The sequence below is a fragment of the Dermacentor albipictus genome, unplaced genomic scaffold, assembly GCF_038994185.2.
Source record: "Dermacentor albipictus isolate Rhodes 1998 colony unplaced genomic scaffold, USDA_Dalb.pri_finalv2 scaffold_13, whole genome shotgun sequence".
Lineage (NCBI taxonomy): Eukaryota > Metazoa > Arthropoda > Arachnida > Ixodida > Ixodidae > Dermacentor > Dermacentor albipictus.
In genome coordinates, this window is record NW_027225567.1 from 12,294,078 (window position 1) to 12,312,094 (window position 18,017).

General features: G+C 43.9%; 1 long non-coding RNA gene across 1 annotated transcript; it reads right to left on the bottom strand.

Moving 5' to 3' along the window:
- Positions 1-5,185: 5,185 nt before the first annotated feature.
- Positions 5,186-17,714, bottom strand: LOC139051690 (uncharacterized). Its single transcript, XR_011509497.1, has 4 exons — positions 17,545-17,714; positions 15,949-15,990; positions 13,178-13,382; positions 5,186-10,500 (listed from the first exon to the last, which is right to left on the bottom strand). It is a non-coding gene; the product is annotated as an uncharacterized lncRNA (long non-coding RNA).
- Positions 17,715-18,017: the final 303 nt, after the last annotated feature.

Here is an 18,017-nt window from a genome sequence, read left to right on the forward strand (position 1 = left end):
ATTTCACCGGCGCTTTGCAGGCGCCGTGACGGGAGTTTTATCTCTTTTGGAGCGATCGAGAGATCCTCGCCGCTCCTTAGGCGCTGGTGGCGCCGTCTTGCTGGTGGTTGTGTCCATCGCCTCTAGCGAGGCGCTGGACACGCGCTCTTCCGAGCGCTTTGCTTGATGTGAAGGCCTCGGCACGTTGGACGACGAGACCTTCGAGGTCACCTGCCCGGAGGTAGATGGCCCCGTCTGCTGGGGGGACGGAGCAGAGCTAGCTGCAACCGCCGCGGGAGCAGGTGGCGTAACTGCCGACTCACTGCTTGGGGGTCGGACAGCCGCCGGAAGCCGTTGTGTCGCTGCCCCCTGACGTGTCACATCGGCAAAGCTGCTCTTAGGCAGGTAAGACACCCGCCTAAGTGCCTCCTTGAAAGATATGTTTTCTTTGACTTTGATTGTCACAATCTCTTTTTCTCTTTTCCAGGACGGGCAGGACCGCGAGTATGCGGCATGCTCGCCATCACAGTTGACACAATGTGGAGTTTTCTGGCACGTTTCGGAGGAATGTTCATTGTCACTGCACTTGGCACATGTCAGCCGGCCTCGACAGTTCTGTGAACTGTGGCCAAACCTTTGGCACTTAAAGCATCTAAGAGGATTGGGCACGTACGGCCTGACAGGGAGCTTGATGTACCCGGCCTCGATTGACTCGGGCAGGACACTCGAACCGAAGGTGATTGTCAAGTGTTTGGTTTGGATTTCTTTGCCATCTCGTCTCATTTTAATTCTTTTGACATTTATAACATTCTGTTCACTGAAGCCCTCCAAGAGCTAAGCCTCAGTGAGCTCCAGCAAATCATCGTCCGAGACAACGCCGCGGGAGGTATTCATCGTGCGGTGCGGGGTTACTACTACTTGCGTCTCTCCGAATGATACTAGTTTAGGCAGTTTCTCAAATTGCTTCTGATCGCGAAGCTCCAAGAGGAGGTCACCGCCAGTGGCGTAGCAACAGGGGGGGCCGGGGGGCCGTGGGCCCCGGGTGCAAGGGGCCAGTGGGAGGGGGGGGGATGTCTTACGCCTGAAGACACCCCTTTTTCCGCCGGCTTGACTGGGCGCAAATGGAAAAGAATGCTCCGGTATCCAGTAGCCCGATCTCATGTACCCGATGCGTTGCGCCGCAGAATTGTCGGCTGCAGCTCTATCAACACCCCATGAAATAATTGCACGAATGTGCGGGCTAAAAAAATTTAATTACCAAAATGGTCGCTAAACTATTCGCCTTAGCGGAATGTTTCATGTGGGGTGTGCCGTGCGTTCATGCTGGGAGCAGGAGTCACTAAACATACAGTAAGGCGTTGGGGCTCTTGGGTCCCTCTTCCGTTCAGAACGCACAGCGAAGACGAACAAAGACAGCACTAAAGGGCAAGATATGGGCACGTTGCAAGTGCTAGGCGGCGCCCTGTCTTTCCGACCCATAGCGCCATCTGACGAATAGTTGCGCGAATGTGGTAGGATTGCTCACGGCGTCAGCAGCCCGCGCTGCGTGTTTGGCGTCCTGTCAATTGGTAGCGATGGCGCGAAACAGCGTGCCGATATTAATTTTAACCGGGTTTCGGAAATTACAAGATTTTCATAGCTTTTTTCGTGAAAAGCATTTAGAGAAAGGAAGTCGTCTATTTGAAGTGGGGCGCGTCTACGACGTGAGGGAAGTGTTAAACTCGCACTTATCGGAAGTGACTGCTAGGTTTATTCGGCAAACGAAAAATAATGCACCACCGAGATGCGTGAAGCTCAGCGTAAGTTACTTCGTTATCTACGGTGTGGATGCATGAAATTGTAGGCGAAATTGATTCTTGAAGATCGGCGACAGCAGACAAATCCTAGCGGGGAGCTGCGATTGCCGTGCTGGTATCGCAGGGAAGTGCAAGGACGCCGCGGTAGTTTCCCTGTACATACAGGACGGCAAATACGAATCCAAAACATCTTATCCAAGAACGTGGGGAGTACGAACGACTCGCAAGACCTACCAGAGGTATTCTAACGTTGCTCTCCCCAAACACAAAAAAGGGGATGAACTTACCAGTTGTGTTAGACTACGCTGGGAAAATATTTTCGCCCAAGTTACTGGAAGTGCGATACTTTTATGTTGCGATTTTTCAGTGCGTGCAAATCAGGTTCCAATAAACCACGTTGTCAAAAATTTTGGTGATCTCATCTGCCTCTTCGTTGATATGCTGGGCGCAGAAGGGTGTATGCCAGCTCAGCCGGCTGCGACCCCTCCTCAAATCTCTCAGCAAGCCCTAGCGCTGTTTGAATGGGAGAGGATTGGGAAAGAGTTCCACAGCTTTACTGCGGTACAATGTAGGAACAAATTACTTTGTTGAATGCATATCCTGGTACGCACTGCAGGCAGTGGCGTAGCAAAGGGCGGGGGGGGGGGGGGCGGTGTCATATACGTCTGGAGACACACGGAAATCGTTGATATCCTCGCCTTCCTCCAATAAACCCGGGGGAGGGGGGGGGGGGTCACATAACACCTATGGGCCAAAGGTGCAAGACGACCTAGCTGCGCCACTGACTGTAGGTGTCCCGTTGCTGCCATCATTGCTGTAAAACCAAAGCATCCAGCGTTATAACGCGCTTGGCATAACACCGGAACACAAAACAGCTTATGCCGTCGGACGAGCGCTATCCAGTGTTGACGCCGTTCTGCTTCATACGGTCGGCTTGGAAACCTGTAAAACTTTGTTCCTCGTGAGTTGGTGTACGTGCTGTTGCAGCCCACTACTCAACAGCTCGGTTTACACTTCGGCATTGCTCAGAAAAGGCAACAGCTACGCGCCAAACAGTGCACATGCAGGCTTTCCGAACGCAAGCGGGCCGGTCGTATCCTGCCGGTTCCGCGCTCGCCGCCGCGAGGGGCGCCCTAGTAGGCGCGGGAACTACGTTCGCAACCTGCCTATAGTCCGGCGTAACGCGTGCGCGCGGCCACGCGCGGCGCGGTTAAGCGACGTCGGTGAAAAGCGCGCACTCTACAGTCCGGCGTCCCGGCGTAGCCGGCGTGCTTAGGCGCGCTTGGCGAGCACAACGCCGCCGGCGCGGACATAGAGCGTGTTCTATTTCACGCGGCTGCCGCTAGACCAGAATGCACTGCGCGCTGCAGCGGCAGCGAGCAGAAGGCAGAATGGCGGCCTGCGGTGCGCGTACTGGCAGTGCGGCTGTGGTTTTTTGAACATCCGTGTGGGATGACAGCGCGAGTGAGGACGCCTGCTTGAAGCGATTTGCAACCTTCCATGTGTATACGATGTGAAACGCATGGACCACCGCGACACAGAGCGCAAGAACAACGCGTGGGAAGCTATACGAAAGCAGTGTGGTCTCGTCACAGGTAAGCTGCATTTCGCAGCTCCTGTACTAGCTGGTGGTAGTCGCCGAGTTGAGGGCGCTTGTCGAATAGCTTTCGCATGTACATACATGGCCCGCTTCCGTTTTTGACGTAGCCGAAGTACTAATAATATGAGTGCGATGTTCTGGCTGTCAGGCACGGCGGCCGCATTTCGATGGGGGCGAAATGCGAAAAACACCCGTGTGCTTAGATTTAGGTACACGTTAAAGAACCCCAGGTCAGAAAGAAAGTGGTTTTCGCACGTAAAACCTTATGTTTTTTTCTTCTGGCTGTCAGGACAAGTTAACGCCACCCCGCAAAAGTTTTCATTTTAGGGCACAAACAGCGCGCGGAACGAGAAGCGCGCGCGCTACCCGAACGGCGAGGGTATATGCAAGACGCGCATGCGCCATGTAAACAGCTGTTCGCCGCGGCGGTGAAGTTGCGCTCCCGGACGCACAGATGGCGCCAGCCTCGAGCTGCGCGCGCACGCCGAACTCTAGAGCAAGCAAATTTCTTGCACCCCTGGCGTCGCTAGCGCAGCGTATCCGACTTCGCCTGCCGCGGCCTGGCGCGCTGAGAACGCCGGACTATATCTTGGCCTTAAAGCCCGGAATACATGGAGCGTTTTTGAGGCGATTTTCGCCTCACGGCGCCGATTTGACGCCCGGCGTCGCGAAAAACGCCCGCCGCCGCCGATCAGGACCGGCTAGATTTTGACGCGGCGCGCACGCGTCTGACGCTACCGGAAGTGCGTGTCGGAGTCACTTCCGTCTGCTTTCGGCGGGAGCGGCCAGCCGTCTCACCGTTCCTTGCCGTCCCTTGAACACTTCGCGCGCGTGCGCTGGTCAGCACCATGGCTACGTCGGCGAAAGCATCACGCGTGGAGTTTAACGACAAACTACAGACATATTAGTGGGGTATTTATTGCATAATTTATTAATCAGAACACAAGCAAACAACATATCCCTTACAAAAAAAATTGTTGAAAGGTTATTGAGATATCATTGTTCAACGTCAACAAATGACCTTGAAAGATCATTGGGGAATTGTTGAAACAGCATTGAGGAAATTGTTGACAAGTGTTGATAATTGGCCCGCGACATTCTGTCGAAACATCATTGTGGCCTCTCAATTTGAAAGATCGTAGGCATATCGTTGAAACTATGGTGTATTTCAATGCTGAAAGCCCATTGAAGCCTTGTTGAAGATGTGTTGCCTGTCGATATTGAAAGCTAATTGACATATTGTTGAAATGTGTCGTTTGTCAATGTTGAAAGCCCATTAAAGCATTGTTGAAGCTCAAACTTGAAAGCCCATTGACGTATTGTTGAAATGTGTTGTTTGTCAATGTTGAAAGCCCATTGAAGCATTGTTGAAGATGTGTTGTCTCAAAATTGAAAGCCCATTGATGTGTTGTTGAAATGTGTTGTTCATTAATATTGAAAGCCCATGGAAGAATTGTTGCAGATCTGTTGAACATCAACACAAATTATGTTGAAAGCCCTTTATGCCCCACTGGGTATTTAGCAGTTTAAACCTGCACTTTCCTTAAAATACTGCTGAGCTATGTTGCCTATAATTACCTTTGATGTCACGTTGGTATGTTTGCTGTGAGAGGGCAGGGATAAAATTTAAATACAGGCGTTTTGTATCGCAGGCCTCTGCCACCCTGGGCTCAAAAGCATGCTCCCAGATCGCCTGTAATAAACCATATTGTAAAACTGCTAGCAGTACTGTTATGCCACTTTTTTCAATTGTCAGAGTGGATGGACCTCCACAATATTAAGAGTGCTGAACTGATGCAGACAAAAACCATTTTTCTAGGTGAACTGTTTATTTGTAAACAAACATCTGTGTAAATGTACAAACATTTGTAGTTTGAGCACATCAGAAACTTCTTAAAAACTATTGCACAGTACAAACTTCCTGCAGCTTGACACCATAACAAAACAGAATACTGAAGATGTAGTCTGTGTGGCCCTCAAGTAAAACACATTTCTCAAAAGAAATAAATTTTTAAAAATAAATACCTAAATTAAATGTAGAAGCAGACTGACATGACTGTTAATAAGAGCACTCAAAAAAGGCACTTGCTTTCTCTATTTGGGAGCCAGTGGTACTATTACCATGGCACGATTTGCTTGAGCCCACAGCACTCAACTGAGACCTGATATGCAGGGTGGTTATCTTTTTCATGGAATTTATTAAACACGGACTGTTGCAGCTAACATAATTCTAGATACAGAGTGCCAAACATTATTTGCATGAGAAATCAAGACACCATAGTCAGCTGATTAAGAAAAACTCAGTTCCTAATAAAGCTTTTCAAATTGTAGACGGTAATTTTACAAGGTGTATGCACTTAGAACGAACTTCCAGAATGACACCAGTAACGAGACACATGCCATCAAACTGGCTGTAGAAATGCACTGCTGTAGCACTTACTTTTTTTTAACAGAACGCACTGTTATGCATTGAAGCACAAAAGTAACCGGAATGCCCATGTATTTCTCACATTTATGGAAAAATTTCGCAACTGGTGTCATCCTGGAAATTAATTTCAAGTGAATATGTCTTTCAAAATCACTGGCTACAATTTGCAAACTGAAATATGTGCCGTGATGTGATAAGTGAATTAATAAATTTATGATAATCAGTTTAATGTTTCCATTTCTTGTGCTAGTAATGTCCACCTCTGAATAATCCAGCTCAAGAAAAAAAATTATGCTACCTGGCACAGACAACTTAAAGATCTGTAAAACTGAAAAAGGATCACTGTACAATCCTTATTTGTTGCTTGAATGGTATGTGCCAATTTCGGTAAACGTTACATACTTCTGAAAATGGCAATCACAATAAGTGATGCTGATGGGAGCAATTTATTATGCTGCATTGCTGTTACATGATCCAGTTGTGTTTTCCGCCATGATAACATTCCTGCGCAGGTCATTCCATATCAAGCGACTTATTCATATTAACTACTTCAGATTTTTATATGGAAAAAAAAAACAGCTATTAGTGATGTGCTGGAATCAAAGTTACTCCTTGTGAGAGTTCCATTACAATTTTATTCACTGCCACAAAAAAATAACGAAAGAATTCAGAAAAAGATATGGTTTCATGCAAACATGAAAGGCACATCATGCCATTACCAGAGATCTTTCGTTGCATTTTAAATTTAAGCCGACTTATACCTATTAATTTTACTCATGTATTTTAGAAAGCAATAAGTTATTTTTACAAAGTTATGTCAAATGCAGTTTTTATTGAACTCTGACAATGGCACAGATGCACTTGCAGGTGTGCGATTCCATGCCGAATCGACCAGCGTTTTTTTGACAGCACACATATAGCTGAAACATTACTATATGTTTACTAGAGTTCAAAACTCGTTACCCACTTTTATTTATTTTTGCCAGATATTTTGTAGCACTTTGGTGACAGTTTAGTTTTCCTGCTCAGCTGAGCTAGAGGACATCAATCAACATTCTTCTTCAAATGCACATTGTATTGATCGAGGCCTTCAAATGGTGTGCGTGGAAATACGGTGAAGTGATGCAACTGCCAAAATAGCCAATTTTTTAAATATTTGAATACTTCAATTGCTTTCGGCACCGGCAAAAATGAGTCAAATTGCAATCCGTTAGTTTTTTTTTTTTCGTAACGAAGATTCACAGGACAGAAATTAAATACAGAATGGTAGCCCAGGTGACATAGTATAGCAAAAAAATGTGAAGCTTTGAAGGTTCAGCTAATCGCCTGTAAAAAAAAAAACAAATTTTAATCTTTTGCAAGAAGCTTCATGTTGAAGGAAAAAACAGCTTTCATGGTTGGCCAACAAGTATGTGATACATTATTGGATAGCTCTACATGTCTGCTATGCATGTGTGAAGTTAAAAAAGGCATTATTTTTAAATGCGAGAAATTCTTTTTTGAAATTTTGTCAGCACCGACTTTTCTCGGATGTGCGCACTGCTTGCCGGCTGGGAATGCAGACCACAAAGCTGGCTTCGTCTCCACACAGATGACAGAGAAGCGGTGTTAGTGTCTGCATTTTATTGCCAAGGGACACATGCTCTAACGCAACGAGGCTTGTGTTTGGTGTGGGCCAGGTAAACCATACAGCCATTGCACATAAAATATCAATACGAGGTCTGTTAGAAAAGTATCCGACCTTTGGCTGAAGAAAAAAAAAAACTGGGATAACTGGAGCATTGGAAACCTAATCACTCTCAAAGTAGTCTCCTTGGGACTCCAGCCACTTCTCCCAGCGGTGCTGCCATTGTTAGAAGCATTCCGAGAAGGCCTCTTTCCGAATGGAGTTTAGCTCAGCTGTCGTTGCAGCCATAATGTCTTCTCTTGTCTGCAATTGTGCTTCTTTCAATGGCCTCTTGATTTTGGGAAATAGCCAGAAGCCGCAGGCGGCCATATAAGGAGAGTAAGGAGCCTGTCGAACTACAGGAGTCTGGTTTTTCGCCAAAAGAGTCTGAATCAAGTGCGAGAAAAGCATTGTTGTGATGGATGCGCCAATTTCCTGTTGACAACTTTGGTATCTTGCGCCACACAGCATCACATAGGCCATGGAGGACATCCCTGTAGTAGTCTTTAGTGATTGTTTGACCCTGTGGTGCGTACCCGTGGTGTACCACACTGCGGGAGTCAAAGAAAGCAGTCAGCAACACTTTAACGTTGATGCGCACTTAGCGGTCTTTGGTTGGTGACGTGGAATGCTTCCACTGTAATGACTGGGATTTGGTTTCCCGGTCATAAACATACATCCAAGACTTGTCACCAGTGATTATGGTGTTCGTGAAGTTGAGGTCACTGTTTGTGGAATCCAGCATGTCTGTGAGACTTCAACACGAAGTTGCTTTTGCTCCACCATGAGCAGCTTGGGAACGAATTTCGGGGCAAATCTCTTCATGGCCAAATCTTCGGTGATAATGGAATGTGGATAAAATGTGCTGATGCCCACCTCTTCCACAATTTCTTGGATAGTCACACGACGGTCCCGCATCACCACAGGGTTCACTTAGGCAATGACCTGGTCATTTCGGCATATTGATGGCCGACTGGAGCGTGGCTCGCTCTCCACCGATGCGTGGTCGTCTTTAAACTGGTTGTACCACTCCTTAATCTGTGTGCTGCTCATAGCACAGTCACCGAAAGCAGTCTGAATCTTCCGAATGGTTTCCACGTGGCTGTCGCCCAGTTTCTGGCAAAATTTGACGCAGTAGCACTGCTCCAGTCGCTCCGCCATTTTCCTTGCAATAAAAAAACGACGAGAGCACTGTGTACTACCTCATTCAAATGCTGCGTCCCAGCAATTCACGCTATTGGCAGGCGGGAAAAAATTCGTGCATGCGCGAAAAGGTTCAAGGGTGGCTGATGAAAACGCGCTTGTTTCATATTCATCAGGTGTCTGCAAAAAAAAGTCAAATACTTTTCTAACAGACCTCGTACGTATTAATATGCGAGGGAATCCTGCAGTGTTAAAAGATATCTTTCATGCAGTTTACAAAAAGAAATATCGGCTATTATGTAGACAGTAAATCCAGGAAGAGCGCTGATATTGTTCATACAAAGCATTTTAAAGGGCATGTCGCACTGCAATGCAACACAGAGGGAGCAGGACACTTCGTGCCCTGCTCCCTGGAGCCCAATGATGATGCAAGTAGAAAACACCTTCATAATTAAGACTGAAAACCTACATAAGTGTGAACAAATTCTTGTGGTGTTGTTTGCTACCACTGTTTCAGAGCCAGAACATGTTCACCTATAAAAGTCATATTTGCCTTGTTCAGTCTGATGTGGTCAGACACCACTGGCGACCACTTTTTGCATTCATGTTAAAAAAATACAAGTTGAGACTGCAGCTGCAGCGCTTGACGTCACCTGCCTTCGCAATGATAAAAAAGGCAGTCAGTTTGTTGAGTAGTTTTTGTGGCTAATTATATTAACAATCTTTCCTTGCTAGCTGACATGGCTTCATATATTTATGCTATATTTATGCTGTATGTGTGATCCACAAATGAACATTAGAGAAAATAATTTATTGCACTTAAAGAATACCTTTTTGTTACTTGTCACATGCATAGCAGACATGTAGGGCTGTGTAACGATGGGCGACATACTTTTGTGCCAACCTCCAAAGCTAATTTTTTACCTTCAACACGAAGCTTCTTGCAAAAAATTGGAACTTTCAGTTTTTTTAGCTGATCAACTGAACCTACAAGGCTTGAAATATTTTGCAGCTATCCCAAGTCAACCAGTCTGATTTTATATTTATTTTGTGCCTTCTGTATTTCCCTACATTAAAAGAAAATTCAAACTTTGCAAATTTTGGCAGTCACACCACTTGTCTCTTGACATGAACATCATCTGAATATCTGGATCATACAATTTCCCTTTCAAAAGAAACGTGTATCAGTGCCTTCTAGCTTAGCTGGGCAAGAACAATAAATTTTTGCCAAAATTCAAAAAAATTTTTGCGAAGGAAAATAAATGGGGAGCAAGAGTTCGGAGTTTCAACTATATCTGTGATGGTCAAAAAAACGTTGGTTGGTTGCCCTGGAATGACTCAAGTGTATGTATGAAAGCAAATTTTCTCAAAAATTTTCTTATTGTACCTACTCAAAATCAAGCAAACTTGAAATGCTTTGCCATAGTGGAACAGTTCTTGACAAAATTGGGTGGTTTGGCATGAAATGACTTAAGATACTTAAAAAATATATTAATAAGGAAACACTATCCTTACTGGAACCATATCAAAAACTAACATAAAAATGTAGTGAACTGTAACAAAGCACAGCACTTGTATTCTGGATTAAGCAATCCAATGTGGGCTTCTCAGGAGACTTGCATAATTAGCATAAATAAAATTAACATAATAATATCAAGGCATAGAAAGGCACAACATTTGTATGCTCATTTGAGAAATCCAAATTGGGCCCTTCAGGAGACTAACATAAAACATAAAAATGTCGAGAGTTACAAAAGCACAACACTTGTGTTTTGGTTTGAGCTGTCCAACTTGGGCTCTTGAGAGGCTATTGGTCCCATGCGAGAAGCGAGGCCAGAGTTCTTTACATAGGGCATGTTGGTACCAGGAAACTTGTGACACGTGAAGCCTGCAACAAGAAGAAGCCAGAACAAGTTTTAAAAAGCAACTTCTACATGCAAAAGAATGGCATGCAATATGCCCTTGTTATAATGAAATTGATTTATGTATTTGTGTAGCTTAATTCCAACTTTCCACGGGTACAGCTTTGCAGCATGACCATTTAAATTGATTCTGTGTGGCACGGGACTCCACTAAGTGTCAAATGCAGGAAAGGGCAAAGAGGAACAAAACACTGTAGCAAAATAACTTTACGAATATCCTCAATGTCGAAGATGTGAACTTTGCTTGCTGAGAAACAAAATGGTGAAAAAAATTCATGTTGTTCATAAATAAACCTGAACTGACAATTAAATTATTTCTTGTAACTTTCATAATTAAAATATGCAGCATTTAACTGTGCTTTTCCATGCTCCAAATACAATACTGTCATGTCACTACAATTGAGTGTAGCTTCATTTGAAGTTAGGTTTCCTGAGTTCACATGCAATCGGAATGTACTTCTCGCCTTACAATGACTTAGGACTTTCTACATTAAAGAAGACACTGCTTACAGCAAAGTATGTTTTCTGCCTCAACGATTGAATTACTGTTATAATGAGGATTCCATGTAGTTGTGCACCAAGCTGCTTAGCATGAAACATGCAGAATGTGACAGATACGAAGAAATGCTGTCTTTTAAGAGCCATATGCCATAGCACTGACTTCTTTAACCCTTTTAGGGTTTACTGCCGTACATCTGTGGCTGTGACGGAACGTTCTGAAAAAATTTGCCGTTTCAGAACAAAGTGTTGCCTAGCATCCCACTGGAGGTGCTGCAACCTTCTGAGGCTTCTAGAAAATATTCTTAAAGTGCTGTCGCTCCATGGGTTTCTCCAAAACTGATTTTCACTTAGCTCCTTGGTGTCTGTCATTGCAGTAATTTGGGAGTGTTGCCACAAGTTTTTGTAAGTTTCATTACACAAAAAAATTATGCTGCTTTATCCTGCATAAAAAAATAAAACATCTAAAACTGCAAATACTGAAATGGTATTGCCACTTCATCGTTATTTAAAAATATTATTTACCACTTCATTTTCTCGGAACGTCACTCTGAAGAACTTAAATCTGCAATAAAAATATTAAGAGTGCACGAAAAGTGATTTTTGAGGCTGAACCGAATAATGCTAGAAGCAAATCAAATAATGGATAGCTTCTGAATAATGAACAGCTGATATCACAATTAATGTAAGATGAGGCTCACAACCTAGTATTATTAATGTTTGCAAGTTTCTGTCATTGTTATGTTATGAAGAGCTGTTTATTAAAAGCACTAATGGAGCAGCAAAAGGTTTCTTCACATGCACAGGACTCTTCAGTAAGCATAAATGATTGCTGTACAGCCTCTAAAGTACAGCTACTTAACTAATGTAGCCTGGTCTGCTATTCTTACAAGTTCTTACGTTTTATGTCTATACTATGTTATTGGACGTGAAAATTTACCGTACTTTGGCTCAAATTTCATGTTGGTGTTTCGAAATATTAGAATACTTACATTTACAAATAGTGACCATTCAAAGACTAAATTGAATAGGACACTATTCAATTCGAAAGTTTTGAGCATTTGTAAACCACAAAAAATATTAACTCCTAAATTAGAGAGGCATATTTCTCCCCAAAATGTGACCCTCAACGGGCTAAACAAGAGCAACAGAAAAGCCCATTCATCTTTTTGATTATTTTAAGCCCGTAATCTACTTGGCAATGGTTCATAATAACCCTGTTAACAGGTAGGTGAAGTAAGGAAGCAGGAATCAATTCTAACAATTTCAGAATGGGAGTAGTGGACATGTCCGATGGACTGTAAGAAGCTTTATACATTGGGCCCCAAGAGCCTATTTTCAATTTATTGAAGTATATGGGGAAAAGCCACAAATATTTTTTTCATATCTTAGAATACAAAGTGATAAAGTGTGCGTTAATAAATACGAGTCATAGGTTAAGTGCTTAGAATGAGTAAGCGCCCACTAAACGTAGTACTGTTGACAGCAATGCTTGCAACTCTGTCCATGTTGTTTCTTTGATTGAAACAACCAAAAGAAAATTGCCACACCACTCAGGTTCCCTCTGCTAAAAGGCTGCTGTCTGGCATCACATGGACCTCCTTCAATATAGGAGCAACCTTAATTCGATGTGGTCTGTTAAAATTGGTGAATCTACTGTTTCACATCTCAGAACCTGGAGAGCTGTTTTGATTTCTGCAATTTGGTGAACGTGCTCCTGCTCGAGCTGAGCAGTAACCACACTTGAGCATAGCTTCTCCGCAATTCGTGTATTAGAATAACACTTTCAGGCTAATTAAACATGTCCTCCATGCCAATAGATTTGGAGCGTGCTTCACAGACAACTATTCCTTGCAATGAAAGCCATGTAGCACTGCTAATGCGCCAATGCAGCTCATGTTATGTGGTGGAGCCACTAAGAACTTTCAGCTGTGAAGGCAGCTTTCAAATTTTAGAAGCATTTGTGTATGGCGGCATTACGCACTTATGATCATATGAACAGTCATTCCAAATAGTAGGCTATCGTAGCACACAACTGCACACACGGGCTACTTGAAAGTCGTTTGTTATGCCAATGGCAAGTTCATAATTTTAGAAAAAAATGTGAATGTAAAAATGCAACCAGAAAGGATATATGGTACTTGCCTATAACAGCACTGACCCTGGTGGGGTCAAGAGCCCTTTTTGCCCCTTGGTGTTATTTCCAAAGGCCAAATGGCCCATGAGCTCCTCCTCTGTGAACACATGGTGAAGCAAGGCCCTTGCAAACTTTCCTGGTCCACCATGGCAGGCCATGGTAAGCTGTGCCAGGATAACCTTCTCAATGTGCACTCCTTCAACCTATGTGAACCTGCACGTTTAAGTAAATGTTAGCAAAACAGTTTTAAGCCTTTCAAGCACATTCACACAACATCCCTACTGCAAATAAATTAAAAAAGTACCTGTTGCAAATCTAGAATGCTAAACAGGACTTCTTACAAGCTTCTTATGCTGTCCGGATGCCACGTTTCAGAAGAACAATCCAGCACAAACAAGAATAATAAACCAAAGTATCCAAACATCTAGTACTTGAAAAAGGGGAGTACCAGCGAAACACAAATGACACGCACACAAGGAAACGGCATTAGACACGGACTCCCTGTCTAACGCCTCTTCCGTGTGTGCGCGTCCTTTGTTTTGCTGGTACCCCCCTTTTTCAAGTTCATCATGCACCAACTGGCCCAAGAGCTTGAGCTAATGCACATTTAGTACTATTTATTGTGATTACCATTCTTAGGATACTTCATATTTTCAGGTCTCTATTTTCCCATCCATTTGTGTCAATAGGTAGCCCATGGTCTAATGGGGAGATTGGGCTGCTATGTTGAGGGAAGAGTTCAAAATCAACCGTCAGAACAGCTTGGGTGACTGGTTATGCAACCCTGGGCATACGCCACTTTTCAATGAATCTCTTTCCCGCTATCTTGGGCAACTGCTGCTGCTTGTGTTGGCAAGCAGCATTAGGAGCTCGAAGAGGGACATGATTGTCGATCATTACTAAGATTACCCCTACACATCATGTTCACTTGCTGTGCTCCAGATGTAATGTGTGAGGATTCCACTCCACTGTATGAAATGTACATAAGTTGCAAGGACAGTATGTGCCAACCACCACCTCAATTAAATTAATCGACTCGCAAAGCACAGGCTGCACAAGATCACGGAGTGAACTCAGAAGTTTGTGGACAGTCAGTTGATGTCCATGTCAGGGACTTTTAGGGAGACTCGGTCATTTCCTCGATGTGCATCATCGTGCCGTCACACATTGTATTACAATTCTGTCTGTCTTGTTGTACCACCGTTCTAATAGTCATCACGTATCACCACAATTCAATATATAAATAGACACTTATATCTACTGTTTATTTAATCTTTATGGAGAATACTTTGAGCATGAGTTTTTGCAGAGATCATGAATTCTACAGCTTAAAGGAGCACTAAAGAAATATAAATTAATTAAATTCTGGCATTTTAAGTGCCAAAATGACAATCTGATGTTTAGGCACGCCATAGTGGGGAACTCTGGACTAATTTTTACTAAATTAGGCTGCAAGGTACCTGGGCAGTTTTGTATTTACCCTCCATCAAAATGCGGTTGTTTGATCCTGTGACCTCGTGCTTAGCGGAGCTGTGCTAACACCCCTAAGCAACTACGGCATGAAAGCACTATAGAGAAAAATTATTTTAGATGTATCTGTACATGACCTTCCTACAATTCAAGAGATTCACTCATACCGTGACAAGAGGCCGAGTAAACTGTAAAAGCAGCAAGAGGAAAGATTGGTGGCAGTGCTGCCTTGAAGTTACCACACCCGCTTGCTGTGACGTCATGGATTTAGATGACGTCTGTTCAGGTGTAGCAATTTTTTTTACAAATAAAGATGTTCTTCATCATATTCCAAAAACCCAAATAAAAAGCGTCAGGAACATTTACAGAACCAATACAACCAAAGTATGAAAAAATACTTGGAATCCATGATGTGACAATGAGGTGTCAGCACGAAGATTTTGGGGCGATACTAAGAAAATTAAACTTTGAGCTTTATTTTCTCTAATAATCAAGCAACTACCAAGAAATTTACAGAAGTAGTTATTTAAGACGATGCTTTATTTAAAATTCATTTAGGGTGTCATTAGTGTCCCCTTAATACAAAACAAGGAATGCACTTGGCTGCGTAATAGGTTAACATGCATCACTGGTTCTCATTAAGGTAGGATTATCAGTATAGCAAAGGGCATGCACTGGCTGCTCCAGAGGGGAGCCCTTCCACTTCCCCTCAACCTTCCAATTTCCAATTTATGAGCAGTGATGCAATTTCTGTACCTTAACAAGACATAATGCCAAGATAGAGCATGTGGTGACCGGCACTTCGCACCATCCAGCTCGGCATCAATCTTTTTGGAATTTGGCCCTTGAAATGCAGAAAGCCCCGATCATTGCTCGTTCTTCAGCCAACTTTCTCGAAGGGTGCTGCTGTTCTGGTTTGATACATCTAGCAGTGCACTGCTGTATGACATAGGCCATTATACCTTCGTTCTGGTAAAACTATAAAGATGTTCACTCATGTAGACCACTAATGTCCACACTAAGTTTCATATCAGGCATATACACTGAAAAAGACACATTCTGCGTTTAATATGTTCACAAGTGACACTGAATTCACTCCCAGTCCCGGTGCAGTTGTTAAGTCTTTCAGCTGAGTGCTTAAAGGCACCATGTCTCCTAATGAAGGCACTCTGCACCAATTGATCACTGGAGCAAATGCCTTGCAGTTGCATCAGCAATGTTTTTTTTTCCTGCTTCCTGCAATACATTTTCACGACATCACTGTATTTGATCATGGTGACGCTACAGAATGGATGACCAAAGAATTCACCTTTAGCGTGCCAGCTGGGGCGTCTCCCAGCTCACTTTGAATCTGAAAAAAGATGTCAGTATTAAAACATGAAGCCACGATGCAGCAAAAGCGACAATCAAAAGAGCTACATGGACCATTAGGCTGACATAAATGGACGGATATAAATGACTAGTCATCGAGTACACGAAAGTGTGGCTGCTCTTGCCAATGGCAGTGTGAGCTTGTCAAATAATTTATTTCACATTCCTCTACTTATATTAAAAATTATTTCCACGCATCTACTTAACTGTTATGGCCACATATTAAAGGCAGCTCCTTCATATAAGGCCCCAGTGTTACATTCTTTTACTCCCCGTCTACCTGATGCTACTGAAGTTTTGCTTACACTCAAAGAAAGAATTTCACAGACCTGCTCTTTCGACAAAAAACATTATTCCAAGCTTGTGGCAAAGCGTCGTCATTTAGTTCACAATGATGCGCTCCCCTTTCAATCTGCTCACTGTGTAGTACTCGGATTCAAAGCAAAAATGGCTTTTCGACATAACTAGCTACTTCTATGGTCACAAGAAACAATGCTAATTATTGATGTTTATGTTGCCGATAACATATACATGCCGCCTCGAAACACAGTGGGACGACAAGGCAGATATGCCAGGCATTTATCTCGTTCCTTTACTGATTTTAAAACTTTGTTACATCAATCAGTTACTAAAGTGCGAAAAGCTGAAATTTCACGCTGTTACATTTCTTTTAATGTTCTATCCCAGTAAAGTAGGACCTGGAGTGCCATGAAATCTGCCTTTCCGTGAATGCAGAGCACCTACGCGAAGCCGTTTGGGCGAAGCACTCGATGGCACCGAACGGAGAAGATAAAAAAAGAAAGTTGAATGCGCGCTAACAGGTGGGAAACAAAACACACGCGGTTGGCAAGGCGTATAACTCGGTGATTTCGCAGCACTCTGTGGCATCACCCCTATTGTATGTCACGTATCGCATAGAATCGCGTGTACACACTTGAAATTTTTTATTATTGCGAGACAGCCTCCTCTGTGTTTTCCGGTCGCGCGAACGTCGGCCGCACGGCGTGACAGATAGTGGGGCGTTGAAGCACCGCGGTGTCACTCGATCCTGAAGGGAACAGCGCAACAGAATACATTTTCGCTGATCCCACCGCCACCCCCCCCCCCCCCCTTTGTTGCTACAGCTCACTCACACGCCTTGTACTAGCGTGGCGCAAACGAAATATCTTCGATTACAGTACAGATCGGACGGTTTCAGGTCGCATTGTTATGCGCTCATTAATAAGGCTAACTCAATCGGTGCTCGAACACCGTATCAGAAATCATGGCGTACAACAGCCCTGTTTTAGCTGGCACCACATAGCTGCCTTACGTCACCACAAGCGGAGAGTAAAGTTAAACCAGGACAAAGCTCCACGTTATATATCACAAATCTAGTGCTGTACAACCAATTCTCGCAACGGAAGGATAGTGCTAGGAATGAAAACTAGAAAAGAGGCCCGCGGAAAACACGCACAGGCGCTGAACTCATTTCCGGGCTCCCGTACACCGCTTCGCAATGGACGAACAAGGGGAATTCGAAACATCAACTCACCTTTGATGACGCTGAGTCGGAGGCGATCATGGCGATCTTCGAGGCAACAAGCCCATAAAAAGCGAGCAACACGCAGGAATATTCCAAAGATGTCACAGCGAAGCACACAAAGAACGCAGAAAAGCAGGAAGCTTTCAAGCGAACGGCGTACACGAACTCGCCGGAATGCTCCAAGCATCAACACCGCAAACGCGCAATCATACATGTACACTCATACAAATACACGCTTATATTATCATAAATTGTACTATTTGATAACAAATTCTGTGATTTCATGTTATTACAGAACAATTGTTGCGCTTTGCATGTGTATGAAAGTTTTTTGCTTCACTTCTTTGATGAACTACTTTCTTTGGCGCAGTAACGCGGTGCACCGGCCGGAGCTAATGGAGTGCGCGGAAAAAGGCGCCAAATTCAAACGTCGCAAACGCCGTGCTAATTTGTGCGCGCACAGTTTTCGTCGTTTGGATTTA